Consider the following 14,068-nt stretch of genomic DNA (forward strand, 5'->3'; position numbering starts at 1 on the left):
TCCCATCAATCTATTCCCATATGGCTTATTATGGGAACATGATTGGACACTAAATTAAGGAGAGTTGCTGAAAGAAGCCCCTTAAAATGCTGCGTCTACGGCTTTAAGAGCGCCCGAGCCTGCATTACGCAGGTGCCTGAGAAGCAGCAGAGGCGCAGTAGCTGCGGGTCCCCAGCATCCCTCAGCACACTATGATACACAATCGGGTAGGAGATAGCTTACAGCTCTGAACCACGGAGGCTCTCTGTAGGCAGAACCAGCTCCCTAAGGGGGAAGCTCCCCCTGCTTTGCAGGGCCAGGAGCCCAGGTAAGTGTCAGATATGTCTGTTCCTCCTCGGCGCTCTGCTGAGCTGTGCCGCGGTGCTACTGCACCAGACTGACTCTCCCTAGCAGGTCCTTTTCGTGCAGCTCCCACCATCACGGAATCCAGGGATGACGCAAGGAGGTGGCTCATTGCAGACTGCTCCCCAACGTGCACGGAGAAGGTGCGGCTCGCTGCCAAGGTCAGAGCTAGAATATCCCTTCGTTCGTACCCAGGGCAGAATCCCTCGAAGGAATACAGTTTGTTATTATTGTTTAGCCGAGGTTAATCTTGCTTTAGTTATATATGTCAGGGAATCATGTCCCCAGAGGGATCGGATGGCAGGGAGTGCCCCATCCCCCACATCTTTCAGATTTTCAGTCTAAAGACCAAAAACCTTTTAACACCGCATTTATAAAAGATATGCTGTAAAGGTCCGTTTCCAGTTTGGACATCTAGTTCGTTCATTCCAGATACTCTCCGTATGCCTGAGGTAAAGGATATGTTGTGCTTGTTTATGTATGTGTATATATACATAGACAGACAGACATTTCTTCGTGCTGCCACTGCATTTTTTATAAGATTTTTTTGGAGAATTAATTTTATTTATATTTGGAAAAGTTTTCAATGGTAGCGCAGGGCTGTTAAAATTAAGTTCCAGTAGGTAGCTGTGTGTGCCAGAGAACTTGTCTTAGAATCTAAATTGGTACCTGCTAAAGGAGAATAAAGGGACTGGCCCAGGATCACAAAGAATGTCAGCGGAATTTGAACCCTTGAGTCGTGGGCTGATGATCAAAAATGCCACATTGTTCCAAATAGCACCAGAACACAACGGGGTAATAGTGGAGGAGTGGTCTAGTGGTTAGGGTGGTGGACTCTGGTCCTGGGGAACTGAGTTCGATTCCCACTTCAGGCACAGCTCCTTGTGACTCTGGGCAAGTCACTTAACCCTCCATTGCCCCAGGTACAAATAAGTACCTGTATATGTAAGCCGCATTGAGCCTGCCATGAGTGGGAAAGCGCGGGGTACAAATGTAACTAAAATAAAAATAGTGCCCCTATGCTTAAAGCTAAGACCATGCAAATTTATGTGCGCTGTTAGCTTCGATTACCATGGCACTTCTGTGGGAGGATTGTGCCTGGGCATGCACCCAAGGCACAAATTCTTGCAGAAGTTATTTGACAAGTCTGGGCTGACAACAAAAAAGCGGTCCCTCGTCCCACCCCGGATACGAGAGGTCCAGTGGACCTCCAGCTCCCCCAATCCCCCCCCCCCCAGCCAGAGAGGGCTCCAGGTCTGGTGGACCTCTAGCCCTCCCCCTAGTGTCCCCCGAACCCCCTCCCCCATATTCCTCAAATGATAGACAAAGGAGTAGCACTCCCTCTGCCTTCCAGCGCTGCCTCCAAAGTGACGGTGTGCTGGGCAAGACAGGGTGCCCCCATTTTGGAGGCTACTCTGGAAGGAGGAGGGGAGTGGTACTCCCTCCTCTGTCATTCGAGGTTACACGGGGGGGGGGGGGGGGATTGGGGGGACCAGTAGACCCAGCCCTTGAGTGCTCTGTCTGGGGGAGGGTTATGTTTGCTTCTGGGGGGGGGGTTGGGGGTGCTCAGGGATGGTTGGGGAAGGTGCTAGACCACCGGGGGAGGGGGTGTCAGGTCCTGTATCCTGAGTGGGATGAGTGCTAGCATTCAGATGAATGTTGGGCAGGGCTCTCCATTCCTCCCCAATGCTTTGCAACCCTAACACCATCTCTGAGCTGGCATAGGGTTTGTTGTGGCAGTAGGACCCTTGTTTGCCCGCTGAGCATTGGGGAGGAATAGGTAATGCCCTGTTTAGCATGCATTTGCATGCTCATCACATTCAGAGCCGGCAAGTGTGTTGTTACACGTGCTCGCTGACTCGGATCATTGGGCGGGAGCAAATGCAGGCGCTATTGGCCTCTAGCACCCTCCTTTGTTTTTGATCATCTGCCCATCAGTTCTCAGCCTAGGTTACTCCTCTATTGGTTTCTGAAGCTTGGACATTGTTTCAAATCTATTGAAGGATTAAAGAAAACAAACATGAGTATTATTTTAGAGCAGGAGTATTCAACCCAGTCCTCAGGACGCACCAAGCCAGTCAGGTTTTCATGATATCCACAATGAATATGCGTGAGAGAAATTTGCTTGCACTGCCTCTATTGTATGTAAATCTATCTCATGCATATTCATTGTGAATATCCTAAAAGCCTGGCTGGCAGGCTATGTCCTGAGGAATGTGCTGAGAACCTCTGTTTTAGAGTTTTTTTTAATAAATTATAGCATTCTTTATTGTTAATTTAGCAAATGAAACTCTGCTTAGGATTCTGTGGGTTTCAAATCTTGGCAGTCCACATGCGAAGGTCGTTGGTCTCCAGTACCAATAAGCAGGAGAGACCAAACCCTGTGGGCTGACTTTTATTTTTTTTAATTTATGCTTATTAAATACCTGTGTCCAGCCTACTCTCTCACATATTTAATAACTTTTCTGCAAACAAGGTGAGCTGCAATATTATGCTGAATCCTACAGCATTTCATACACTTTAATTTTTCACGAGGTCTGGAGCAGAGACCTCATATCTTTCTCCAAGGACAAGCAGACTCCAATATTCTTACAAGTGGGTAGACGCCAATCTGTGTCACTCAGTCCAGCATTTATGCTAAAGTAAAGAAATCAGAGCTTTGTGAAGCGCAAGCCGCGCGCCACTGCGCATGCGTGTCTTTCCGCCTGCCGCGTGAACGCGGTGGTCTCAGTTCTTTTCTTTCCACATGAGAAGCAGCTGTGTTTTTTGATCTCTCGTCACATGCCCGGTTCTAATAGTTTTTGAGTGCCTTTCAGCTGCTTTCTCTTATTTTTCATTGTGGGTTTTTCTTTTTGAACCTTTAACACCCACCCTTTATTTTTTTTTTTTTAATGAACTCTATTTTAAATACGAATACAGTATGCATATATAATACATCAATAACACATTTTACATCTTATCATCACCCCCCCTTCCCTTCCCCCCTCCCCCTTCCTTCTCCTAGAGGTCTCCTGCGCGTATGACTTATGTAATTGATATGGCCGTTCTGAGTGTACCCGAGCTTATAAATTGATTCTATAACGCTGGTACCACTAGCTGTGGGGCGTCTAGTTCAATCCCTGCCTTAGCTCTCCAGGTCTTATATTTGTCCCATACCTTGTGGAACTGTATCATCCGGCCATTCTTCAGTGCTGTTAGCTTTGCCATCTGATACATATAGTCCACTTTATGTATAACCTTAACAAGTGGAGGAGCCAACAGTTGTTTCCAGGCCGCTTCAATCGCGATCTTAGCCGTTCCCAAGACCACAGAAGCCAGCTTATGGAATGCAACAGTTATGCCTGGCGGGCGGAATTGCAACAAACAGTGATCCACAGTTCTCGGATACTCGCTGCCCAAGATCTGCTGCATCAATACAAGCAACTCCTGCCAGAACATTTGTATCTTTGGGCAGGACCACCATATGCGGATCATATCCCCCTTGACTTGGCATCCCCTCCAGCATTGATTCGAGGCCCCTGGAAACATTCTCGCTATTCTGTGTGGAGTAAAATACCAGCGGTACAGAATCTTATATCCGTTTTCTATCATGGAGCTATTCACCGAGCCCTTTAACAAAAACCCCATCGCCCGTGACCAATGCTGCATGTCATGAGTGGTCCCTGTATCCCGTTCCCACTTCTGTGTATAAGCCAGTATTGGGTTTCTATGTGATAGCAATGCCGCATATATTCTTGACACATCTTTTATGACTATTTCCACCCATTGCTCGTTCTAGTTCTGTTTCAATCAATTGTAATTCTCCTTTAGCTTTCCGCAAAATATAATCCCTAAGTCTAGTGTAATAAAACATGTGTTGTGGTGGGAGATCAAATTCTTCTTGCAATTCGCTATATGGGCGCAATGCCCCCTCCTCCCATAATTGACCCAGTTGTCATAGCCCCCTCTGTCCCCATTGCTTATATATTTTCTCCGAGGACAAGCAGGCTGCTTGTTCTCACTGATGGGTTGACGTCCTCGGCAGCCCCCTCCATCGGAAAGTTTACTAGCAAAGGCCTTTGCTAGTCCTCGCGCGCCCATGCGCACCGCGCATGCGCGGCCGTCTTCCCGCCCGAAACCGGCTCGAGCCGGCCAGTCTTCTTTCGTCCGCGCTCGGTACGGTCGTGTTACGCCGTTCGTGCCCCAGAGAGTCGACCTCGCGCGTCCGTTTCGACGTGTTTTTCACTCTTTTTCATTAAAAAAAAAAGTTCGGGAAGCGCTCCGGAAGTGTTCCGGAAGACCCTTTCGGGTTTTCTGCCCTTCCCGTATTTTTCTCAGTTTTTGCCCCGTAAGTTTTCTTTCGTTGTCGGGGTAGGCCTAGTTTGGCCTCGGTCGAGATTTTCTCCCTTTAAATTTTGGTGCTTCAATTTTCGCCATTTCGGCTTTTGACTTCGCCGGCGTGATTTTTCCGCCCATGACATCGAAGCCTTCCAGCGGCTTCAAGAAGTGCACCCAGTGCGCCCGGGTAATCTCGCTCACTGATCGACACTCGTCGTGTCTTCAGTGTCTGGGGGCCGAGCACCGCCCTCAGAACTGCAGTCTGTGTTCCCTGCTTCAAAGGCGGACTCAGGTAGCGAGATTAGCCCAGTGGAACGTTTTGTTCTCGGGCTCTTCGTCGGCATCGGCACCGGAGGCATCGAGTGCATCGACGTCGTCAGCGTCCGGACCATCTTCCTTGGCTGCCGCTCCATCGACTGCATCGAGGCATCGGACCTCTGCATCGGCGCCGAGGCATCGGGCGACTGCATCGACGTCGGTGGTACCGAGACTTCGTCTGCTGATGTCGTCGGACGGAGGTGCATCGTCAGGAGTGCAGGTGAGGGCTGTCCATTCCCCTGCTGGTGGCGGTGAGCCTTCGGGTGGGTCTCCTCCCACCCTGAGGGCTCCTGCGGTACAGCCCCCCCGGGATCGACCCTCTTCGGTCTCGGCCCCGAGGAAGCGACGGATGGATTCTACGTCCTCCTCGTCGGTGCCGGGGAGCTCCGGTGACATGCTTCGGAAGAAGTCGAAGAAGCATCGACACCGGTCTCCTCCCCGTCTCGGCACCGAGAGCTCTGGGTCGCCGAGGGATTCGGCACCCAGCAGGCATCGGCACCGAGAGGACCGCTCACCCTCTGTTCAGGAGGTGTCGATGCGCTCCACTCTGGACAGCCCGGAACAGCCTCCTCGCCCGGAACAGGTTCTGACGTCGACGCCTGCATCGACCTCTCAGCCTTTTTCTGCAGCCACTCTGAACGAGAGCCTCCGGGCCGTTCTCCCAGAGATTCTGGGAGAGCTGTTGCGCCCTACCCCTCCGGTACCGGCGGTGCTTGCGCCTCCGGTACCGTCGAGCATGGCGCCGGCTGGCCCATCGCCCAGGTTGAGGTCCCCGACGTCGGTACCGCGTGCGGTGCCGACCGCGGCCACCTCCCAGGAAGGCTCCCAGACTACGTCGGCGGAGGGAGCTTCGCCGACGCGGGCCAGGGAGTCTACCTCTCGACGCCCCCATCGTGGACGTGGTTCCACAGAGTCGAGCAGGGCGAGGTTGCAGACACAGGTTCGTGAACTTGTGTCTGACACCGAGGGTGAGGCCTCGTGGGAAGAGGAAGAAGACCCCAGATATTTCTCTGACGAGGAGTCTGAGGGTCTTCCTTCCGATCCCACTCCCTCTCCTGAAAGACAGCTTTCCCCTCCTGAGAGTCTGTCTTTTGCTTCCTTTGTCCGGGAGATGTCTACGGCCATCCCCTTCCCGGTGGTTGTGGAGGACGAGCCCAGGGCTGAAATGTTTGAGCTCCTGGACTATCCTTCTCCACCTAAGGAAGCGTCCACTGTTCCCTTGCACCATGTCCTGAAAAAGACATTGCTTGCGAACTGGACCAAGCCACTAAGTAATCCCCACATTCCCAAGAAGATTGAGTCCCAGTACCGGATCCATGGGGACCCAGAGCTGATGCGCACTCAGTTGCCTCATGACTCTGGAGTTGTGGATTTGGCCCTAAAGAAGGCTAAGAGTTCTAGGGAACATGCTTCGGCGCCCCCGAGCAAGGACGCTAGAACCTTAGACTCCTTTGGGAGGAAGGCCTACCATTCCTCTATGCTCGTGTCCAAAATCCAGTCTTACCAGCTCTACACGAGCATACACATGCGGAACAATGTGCGGCAGTTGGCGGGCTTGGTTGATGCTCTTCCCCCTGAGCAAGCCAAGCCTTTTCAGGAGGTGGTCAGGCAGCTGAAGGCGTGCAGAAAATTCCTGGCCAGAGGAGTTTATGACACTTTTGATGTTGCGTCCAGGGCCACTGCTCAAGGTGTGGTGATGCGCAGGCTCTCATGGCTGCGTGCCGCCGACCTGGAGAATAGAATCCAGCAGCGGATTGCGGACTCGCCTTGCCGTGCGGACAATATTTTTGGTGAAAAAGTCGAACAGGTGGTAGAGTCTCTCCACCAGCGGGACACCGCATTCGACAAATTCGCCCGCCGGCAGCCTTCAGCTTCTACCTCTACAGGTAGACGATTTTTCGGGGGAAGGAAGACTGTTCCCTACTCTTCTGGCAAGCGTAGGTACAATCCTCCTTCCTGACAGCCTGCGGCCCAGGCTAAGCCCCAGCGCGCTCGCTCTCGTCAGCAGCGTGCGACTCAGCAAGGCCCCGCGGCTCCCCAGCAAAAGCAAGGGGCGAGCTTTTGACTGGCTCCAGCAGAGCATAGCCGACATCCAAGTGTCCGTGCCGGGCGACCTGCCAGTCGGAGGGAGGTTGAAAGCTTTTCACCAAAGGTGGCCTCTCATAACCTCCGATCAGTGGGTTCTGCAAATAGTCCGGCAGGGGTACACCCTCAATTTGACCTCAACACCTCCAAATTGTCCACCGGGAGCTCAGTCTTACAGCTTCCAGCACAAGAAGGTACTTGCAGAGGAACTCTCCGCCCTTCTCAGCGCCAAGGCGGTCGAGCCCGTGCCATCTGGGCAAGAAGGGCTGGGATTCTATTCCAGGTACTTCCTTGTGGAAAAGAAAACAGGGGGGATGCGTCCCATCCTAGACCTAAGGGCCCTGAACAAGTATCTCGAAAAAGAAAAGTTCAGGATGCTTTCCCTGGGCACCCTTCTCCCCATGATTCAGCAAAACGATTGGCTATGCTCTCTGGACTTGAAGGATGCCTACACTCACATCCCGATACTGCCAGCTCACAGACAGTATCTGCGATTTCAGCTGGGCACACGTCACTTCCAGTACTGTGTGCTACCCTTTGGGCTCGCCTCTGCGCCCAGGGTGTTCACAAAGTGCCTAGCTGTGGTAGCAGCGGCACTTCGCAGGCTGGGGGTGCACGTGTTCCCATATCTCGACGATTGGCTGGTGAAGAACACATCAGAGGCAGGAGCCCTGCAGTCCATGCAGATGGCTATTCGCCTCCTGGAGCTACTGGGGTTTGTGATAAATTATCCAAAGTCCCATCTTCTCCCAATGCAGAGACTCGAATTCATAGGAGCTCTGCTGGATTCTCGGACGGCTCGCGCCTATCTCCCAGAGACGAGAGCCAACAACTTGTTGTCCCTCGTCTCACGGGTGCGAGCGTCCCAGCAGATCACAGCTCGGCAGATGTTGAGATTGCTGGGCCACATGGCCTCCACAGTTCATGTGACTCCCATGGCCCGCCTTCACATGAGATCTGCTCAATGGACCCTAGCCTCCCAGTGGTATCAGGCCGCTGGGGGTCTAGAGGACGTGATCCACCTGTCCACGAGTTTTCTCAAATCCCTGTATTGGTGGACGATTTGGTCCAATTTGACTCTGGGACGTCCCTTCCAAATTCCTCAGCCACAAAAAGTGCTGACCACGGATGCGTCCCTCCTGGGATGGGGAGCCCATGTCGATGGGCTTCACACCCAAGGAAGCTGGTCCCTCCAGGAACGCGATCTGCAGATCAATCTTCTGGAGTTACGAGCGGTCTGGAACGCTCTGAAGGCTTTCAGAGATCGGCTGTCCCACCAAATTATCCAAATTCAGACAGACAACCAGGTTGCCATGTACTATGTCAACAAGCAGGGGGGCACCGGATCTCGCCCCCTGTGTCAGGAAGCCGTCAGCATGTGGCTCTGGGCTCGCCGGCATGGCGTGGTGCTCCAAGCCACATATCTGGCAGGCGTAAACAACAGTCTGGCCGACAGGTTGAGCAGGATTATGCAACCTCACGAGTGGTCGCTCAATTCCCGTGTGGTACGACAGATCTTCCAGGAGTGGGGCACCCCCCTGGTGGATCTCTTCGCATCTCGAGTGAACCACAAAGTCCCTCAGTTCTGTTCCAGGCTTCAGGCCCACGGCAGACTGGCATCGGATGCCTTCCTCCTGGATTGGGGGGAGGGCCTGCTGTATGCTTATCCTCCCATTCCTCTGGTGGGGAAGACTTTGTTGAAACTCAAGCAAGACCGAGGCACCATGATTCTGATTGCTCCCTTTTGGCCGCGTCAGATCTGGTTCCCTCTTCTTCTGGAATTATCCTCCGAAGAACCGTGGAGATTGGAGTGTTTTCCGACCCTCATCACGCAGGACGAAGGGGCTCTTCTGCATCCCAACCTCCAGTCTCTGGCTCTCACGGCCTGGATGTTGAGGGCGTAGACTTTGCCTCTTTGGGTCTGTCAGAGGGTGTCTCCCGCATCTTGCTTGCTTCCAGGAAAGACTCCACTAAGAGAAGTTACTTCTTTCATTGGAGGAGGTTTGCCGTCTGGTGTGACAGCAAGGCCCTAGATCCTCGCTCTTGTCCTACACAGACCCTGCTTGAATACCTTCTGCACTTGTCTGAGTCTGGTCTCAAGACCAACTCTGTAAGGGTTCACCTTAGTGCAATCAGTGCATACCATTACCGTGTGGAAGGTAAGCCGATCTCAGGACAGCCTTTAGTTGTTCGCTTCATGAGAGGTTTGCTTTTGTCAAAGCCCCCTGTCAAGCCTCCTACAGTGTCATGGGATCTCAATGTCGTTCTCACCCAGCTGATGAAACCTCCTTTTGAGCCACTGAATTCCTGCCATCTGAAGTACTTGACCTGGAAGGTCATTTTCTTGGTGGCAGTTACTTCAGCTCGTAGAGTCAGTGAGCTTCAGGCCCTGGTAGCCCAGGCCCCTTACACCAAATTTCATCACAACAGAGTAGTCCTCCGCACTCACCCTAAGTTCCTGCCAAAGGTTGTGTCGGAGTTCCATCTGAATCAGTCAATTGTCTTGCCAACATTCTTTCCCCGTCCTCATTCCTGCCCTGCTGAACGTCAGCTGCACACATTGGACTGCAAGAGAGCATTGGCCTTCTATCTGGAGCGGACACAGCCCCACAGACAGTCCGCCCAATTGTTTGTTTCTTTTGATCCCAATAGGAGGGGAGTGGCTGTAGGAAAACGCACCATATCCAATTGGCTAGCAGATTGCATTTCCTTCACTTACGCCCAGGCGGGGCTGGCTCTTGAGGGTCATGTCACGGCTCATAATGTCAGAGCCATGGCTGCGTCGGTAGCCCACTTGAAGTCAGCCTCCATTGAAGAAATTTGCAAAGCTGCGACGTGGTCATCTGTCCACACATTCACATCTCATTACTGTCTACAGCAGGATACCCGACGCGACAGTCGGTTCGGGCAGTCAGTTCTTCAGAACCTGTTTGGGCTTTAGGATCCAACTCCACCCCCCGAGGGCCCTGTTTGTTCTGTTCCAGGCTGCACTCTCAGTTAGTTGGTAAATTTTTTAGGTCAATCTCAGTTATGTCCTCGCCGTTGCGAGGCCCAATTGACCAAGGTTGTTGTTTTGAGTGAGCCTGGGGGCTAGGGATACCCCATCAGTGAGAACAAGCAGCCTGCTTGTCCTCGGAGAAAGCGAATGCTACATACCTGTAGAAGGTATTCTCCGAGAACAGCAGGCTGATTGTTCTCACAAACCCGCCCGCCTCCCCTTTGGAGTTGTGTCTTCCCTTGAAATGTATTGTCTTGCTACATACTGGACTGGCCGGCTCGAGCCGGTTTCGGGCGGGAAGACGGCCGCGCATGCGCGGTGCGCATGGGCGCGCGAGGACTAGCAAAGGCCTTTGCTAGTAAACTTTCCGATGGAGGGGGCTGCCGAGGACGTCAACCCATCAGTGAGAACAATCAGCCTGCTGTCCTCGGAGAATACCTTCTACAGGTATGTAGCATTCGCTTTATCCCCCTCTTCCCAACTAAAGCCCGGCGCCCCGATGATATGCATCTTGCGAAAATATAATTTCTGTGGGCAACTTTGTTGCCGTAGCATACTCCATGTCATTAGGGGAAATCTAATTGCAATGGGCAGCAGTTTTGCCATTGCTCTAACCCGTCTGAGGGGAAGCCATAGCAGCGCCGCTGGGCGATTAAGACCTATCCAATATTTCTCTATTTGAAGCCATGATTTGTCTTCTTCATTAACCCACGCTGCCAAGATTCTCAGCTGCGCTGCCTGAAAATATCGAAAAAAAATTTGGGACTCCCATGCCCCCGTTTTTTTTGGGTTGGTACAGTACTTCTGCTCGCACCCTCGGAGGCTTGTGTTTCCAAATGAAAGCAAATGTTTTGCGCTTTAGCTGCCGGAAGAATTTTTTGGGGATCGGGAGTGGTAGTGCTATAAAGAGGTACAGAATCTTTGGTAATACTATCATTTTGATCACTTGTACTCGACCTATCCAAGATAATTCCATCCCTTCCCATCTCTCTAAATCTTGTATTATTTCCTGTACTTTGCCAGGGAAGTTTGCCTCGAAAATATCCTCTAGTTTAGGTGTCAAATTGACTCCCAGATATCGAAGAAAACGTTCTGTCCATTTAAAGGGGTGATGGGCTTGTATGTTACCCCTATCCTCTTCCCCCACATTGAGTCCTAAGATCTCAGATTTTGTCATATTTATTTTGAAGCCTGCTATTTGCCCAAACTCTCTCAGATTATGTTCAATGGCATGTAGCGAATCAGAGGGGTCTGTCAGTGTCAATAGAATGTCATCGGCAAACAGCATGATTTTATGTATTTTTTGGCCCACGCGGATCCCATGAATATTCTCATTCATCCTAATTACTTGAGCTAAAGGTTCCATCGTAAGGGCGAACAATAGGGGGGACAGTGCACACCCTTGACGCGTCCCCCTTTCCAATAGAAAGGTGTCCGAGTATTCACCGTTAATATTTATTGCTGCTAGCGGTGTATCATATAATTGTTGCAGCCATGTTATATACCTACCCGTTATCCCCATCTTATGCAAAACACCAAACATGTACGGCCAATGTACTCTATCGAACGCTTTCTCAGCGTCGAGCGAGAGCAAGATAGTTGGACATTGGGTGCAATTGGCCTCGTGTATCAAATGAAGTGCCCTTCTAATATTATCGAATGTTTGTCTTCCCTCTATAAATCCCGTTTGGTCCTCCCGCACTAATCCCGGCATGAGTCTCTGTAATCGTCTAGCCATGATTTTCGTAAAGATTTTATAGTCCGTATCCAACAATGATATGGGTCTATAAGATCCGCACTGCGTCGGGTTCTTCCCCGGTTTCAAGAGAATACTTATATGGGCTAAACGCCATGAATATGGTAGTTCAGTTTGATGTTCTATGGCATTTAAGACCTGGACCAATAAGGGTGCTAAAATTTTCCCAAAACTCTTGTAAAATTTGTTTGTAAACCCATCGGGTCCTGGGGCCTTTCCGTTAGGCAGATTGTGAATAGTCCACTGTACCTCTTCTAAGGAGATGGGCTCAGAGAGTTCCTCAGCTTGGTTGGGGGTAATGCAAGGTAGATCTATCCTATCTAAATATTAGTGAATCTCCTGGGGTCCGGGCTGGATATCGTCTAAATAGAGTTGTTTATAGAAGGCGCAGAAAGTACATTTAATGTCCTCCGTTGCAGTTAGCCACTGCCCTGTACTGTCTTCTATTATATGTATGTGGTTTTTCATCTTTTGCTTTTTTAATTTATATGCTAATAAGCGTGACGCCTTATTACCAAATTCATAATATTGTTGTTGTGTTCTTTGAAGTGCTTCCGCCACCTCTGCTAATTGAAGGTCGCGAAGCTCTAATTGAATCTGATGACATCGTTGAGCTGCATCTGGGAAATGTGGTCCTTGAGTCCCTATTTGTTGTAAGTGTCTAAGTTCTGAGTGTAGTTGTTGTGTTTTTATTCGTTTTTGGCGTACTCTATAGGTTTGTAGGGATATAATTTGCCCTCTCAGAACTGCTTTAAGCCCTTCCCACAATACGTCGTCAGTCACGTCTCCCTTGTCATTGTCTCTGATATAATTTTGTATACCCATTTCTAGTTGTTTTAGTGTATTTGGGTCCACTAATAAGCTATCATCCATGCGCCATAATGGCCTAGCGCGCCTTGTTGTTGCACAGCCCAATGTAAGCGTAACAGGTGCATGATCAGACCAAGTTCTACCCTGTATACACACCTTTCGTATTGTCTGTATCAAGTTTGGCCCCCCCAGGCAGAGGTCAATTCGTGACTGCGAGGCGTGTACCACAGAGTGGAACGTATAGCTGCGAGATAGCGGGTTGTAGTGCCGCCAGATATCTATGAGTTGCCAGTAGCTCATGAATTTATGTAATTTTGCCCTATCAGTTTGTACATATCGAATCTCTTTAGTTGAGTTATCTATGTGTGGGTGCGGAGTGAGATTAAAATCATCACCTACTATCAGTTCCCCTGCTATATACTTTGCCAAGACTTCTGATAGTTCCTCAAAGAAAGATCCTTGTTTCTCATTAGGGGCATATATATTCAGCAAAGTGAAGATCTCTGTACCCAATTGTACGATAAGTAAGATATAGCGCCCTCCCTTATCCCGTACCACTCGCTGAACCTGCCAGGGTATCCCCCCCTGCCAAGGCTATCAAGACTCCCTTTTTTTCCCTCTCCTCATAATTTGATGCAAAGTAGATTTCCCGATATTGACCATGCAAGCAAAATGTTTCGTGTATGGGTAATAGATGTGTCTCTTGGGCAAAGATAATATCAGCTTGCAGGCGAAGTGCCTCCTTAAAGAGGAGCTGATGCTTTGCCGATGAGTTAAGCCCTTTCACGTTAATAGTAAGTAGTTCAAGTGTACTCATCGTGCCCTGAAAATGATGTCCATCTAGATTTCTTAGGGTACCCTCCCCATGTGACCGCATATCAGGAGACCATATCCCTCTTGTTCAGTGTTAACCAATGCCCACCCTCCCCCTGTCCCGCCACATAGCCTGATTACACCCTCCATATCAAAGGTAGGTGTATTAGGGGTCTTCGTGAGAATCCCGCCTCCCACTTCCATAACGTGCGCTTAACCATCTATTAAACTTGCAAGTGTTATCCAGCTATGCTTCAATTCCAAATCATCAAACATTATAACTGTTAAACTTAAGTCAACATTAAACATATCTATTTACTCATGCTCACTCAGTCTATTAACCACCTAGGCGCCTTAACTAAGAGGCAGCCGACATTGCCACTCACTGCTTCCAGTCTTAGTTATGCCAGGTACAATCCGAGCCATTTCTCTTGGCTGGTTTGTCCAAGTTCAAGTGTTTGCCGAGTCTCCGCGTCTCAGTGTGGTATCGGACTGCTGGCGCTGCAGTCTGCCCTTCCCCGCTATCGCTCTCTGCCATCTGGGTCTTGCCAAGCGTCCCATATCCACTTTAGGCCTCGGCTCATTTATGATGTTCCAGTCCTGGTCTGGGAAAATCAGCGCTGCCTCCT

General features: G+C 50.5%; 1 protein-coding gene across 3 annotated transcripts in view; it reads left to right on the forward strand.

Moving 5' to 3' along the window:
* Positions 1-214: 214 nt before the first annotated feature.
* SNPH (syntaphilin) overlaps positions 215-14,068 on the forward strand; it is a 126,364-nt gene continuing 112,510 nt past the window's right edge. For all 3 annotated transcript variants that reach the window (XM_030213212.1, XM_030213213.1, XM_030213214.1), the window contains exon 1: positions 215-307. The gene's annotated coding sequence lies outside the window, so the exon portion shown is untranslated. The remainder of the gene's footprint in view (positions 308-14,068) is intronic.

Source organism: Microcaecilia unicolor, chromosome 8 (genome assembly GCF_901765095.1).
Source record: "Microcaecilia unicolor chromosome 8, aMicUni1.1, whole genome shotgun sequence".
NCBI classification, from domain to species: Eukaryota; Metazoa; Chordata; class Amphibia; order Gymnophiona; family Siphonopidae; genus Microcaecilia; species Microcaecilia unicolor.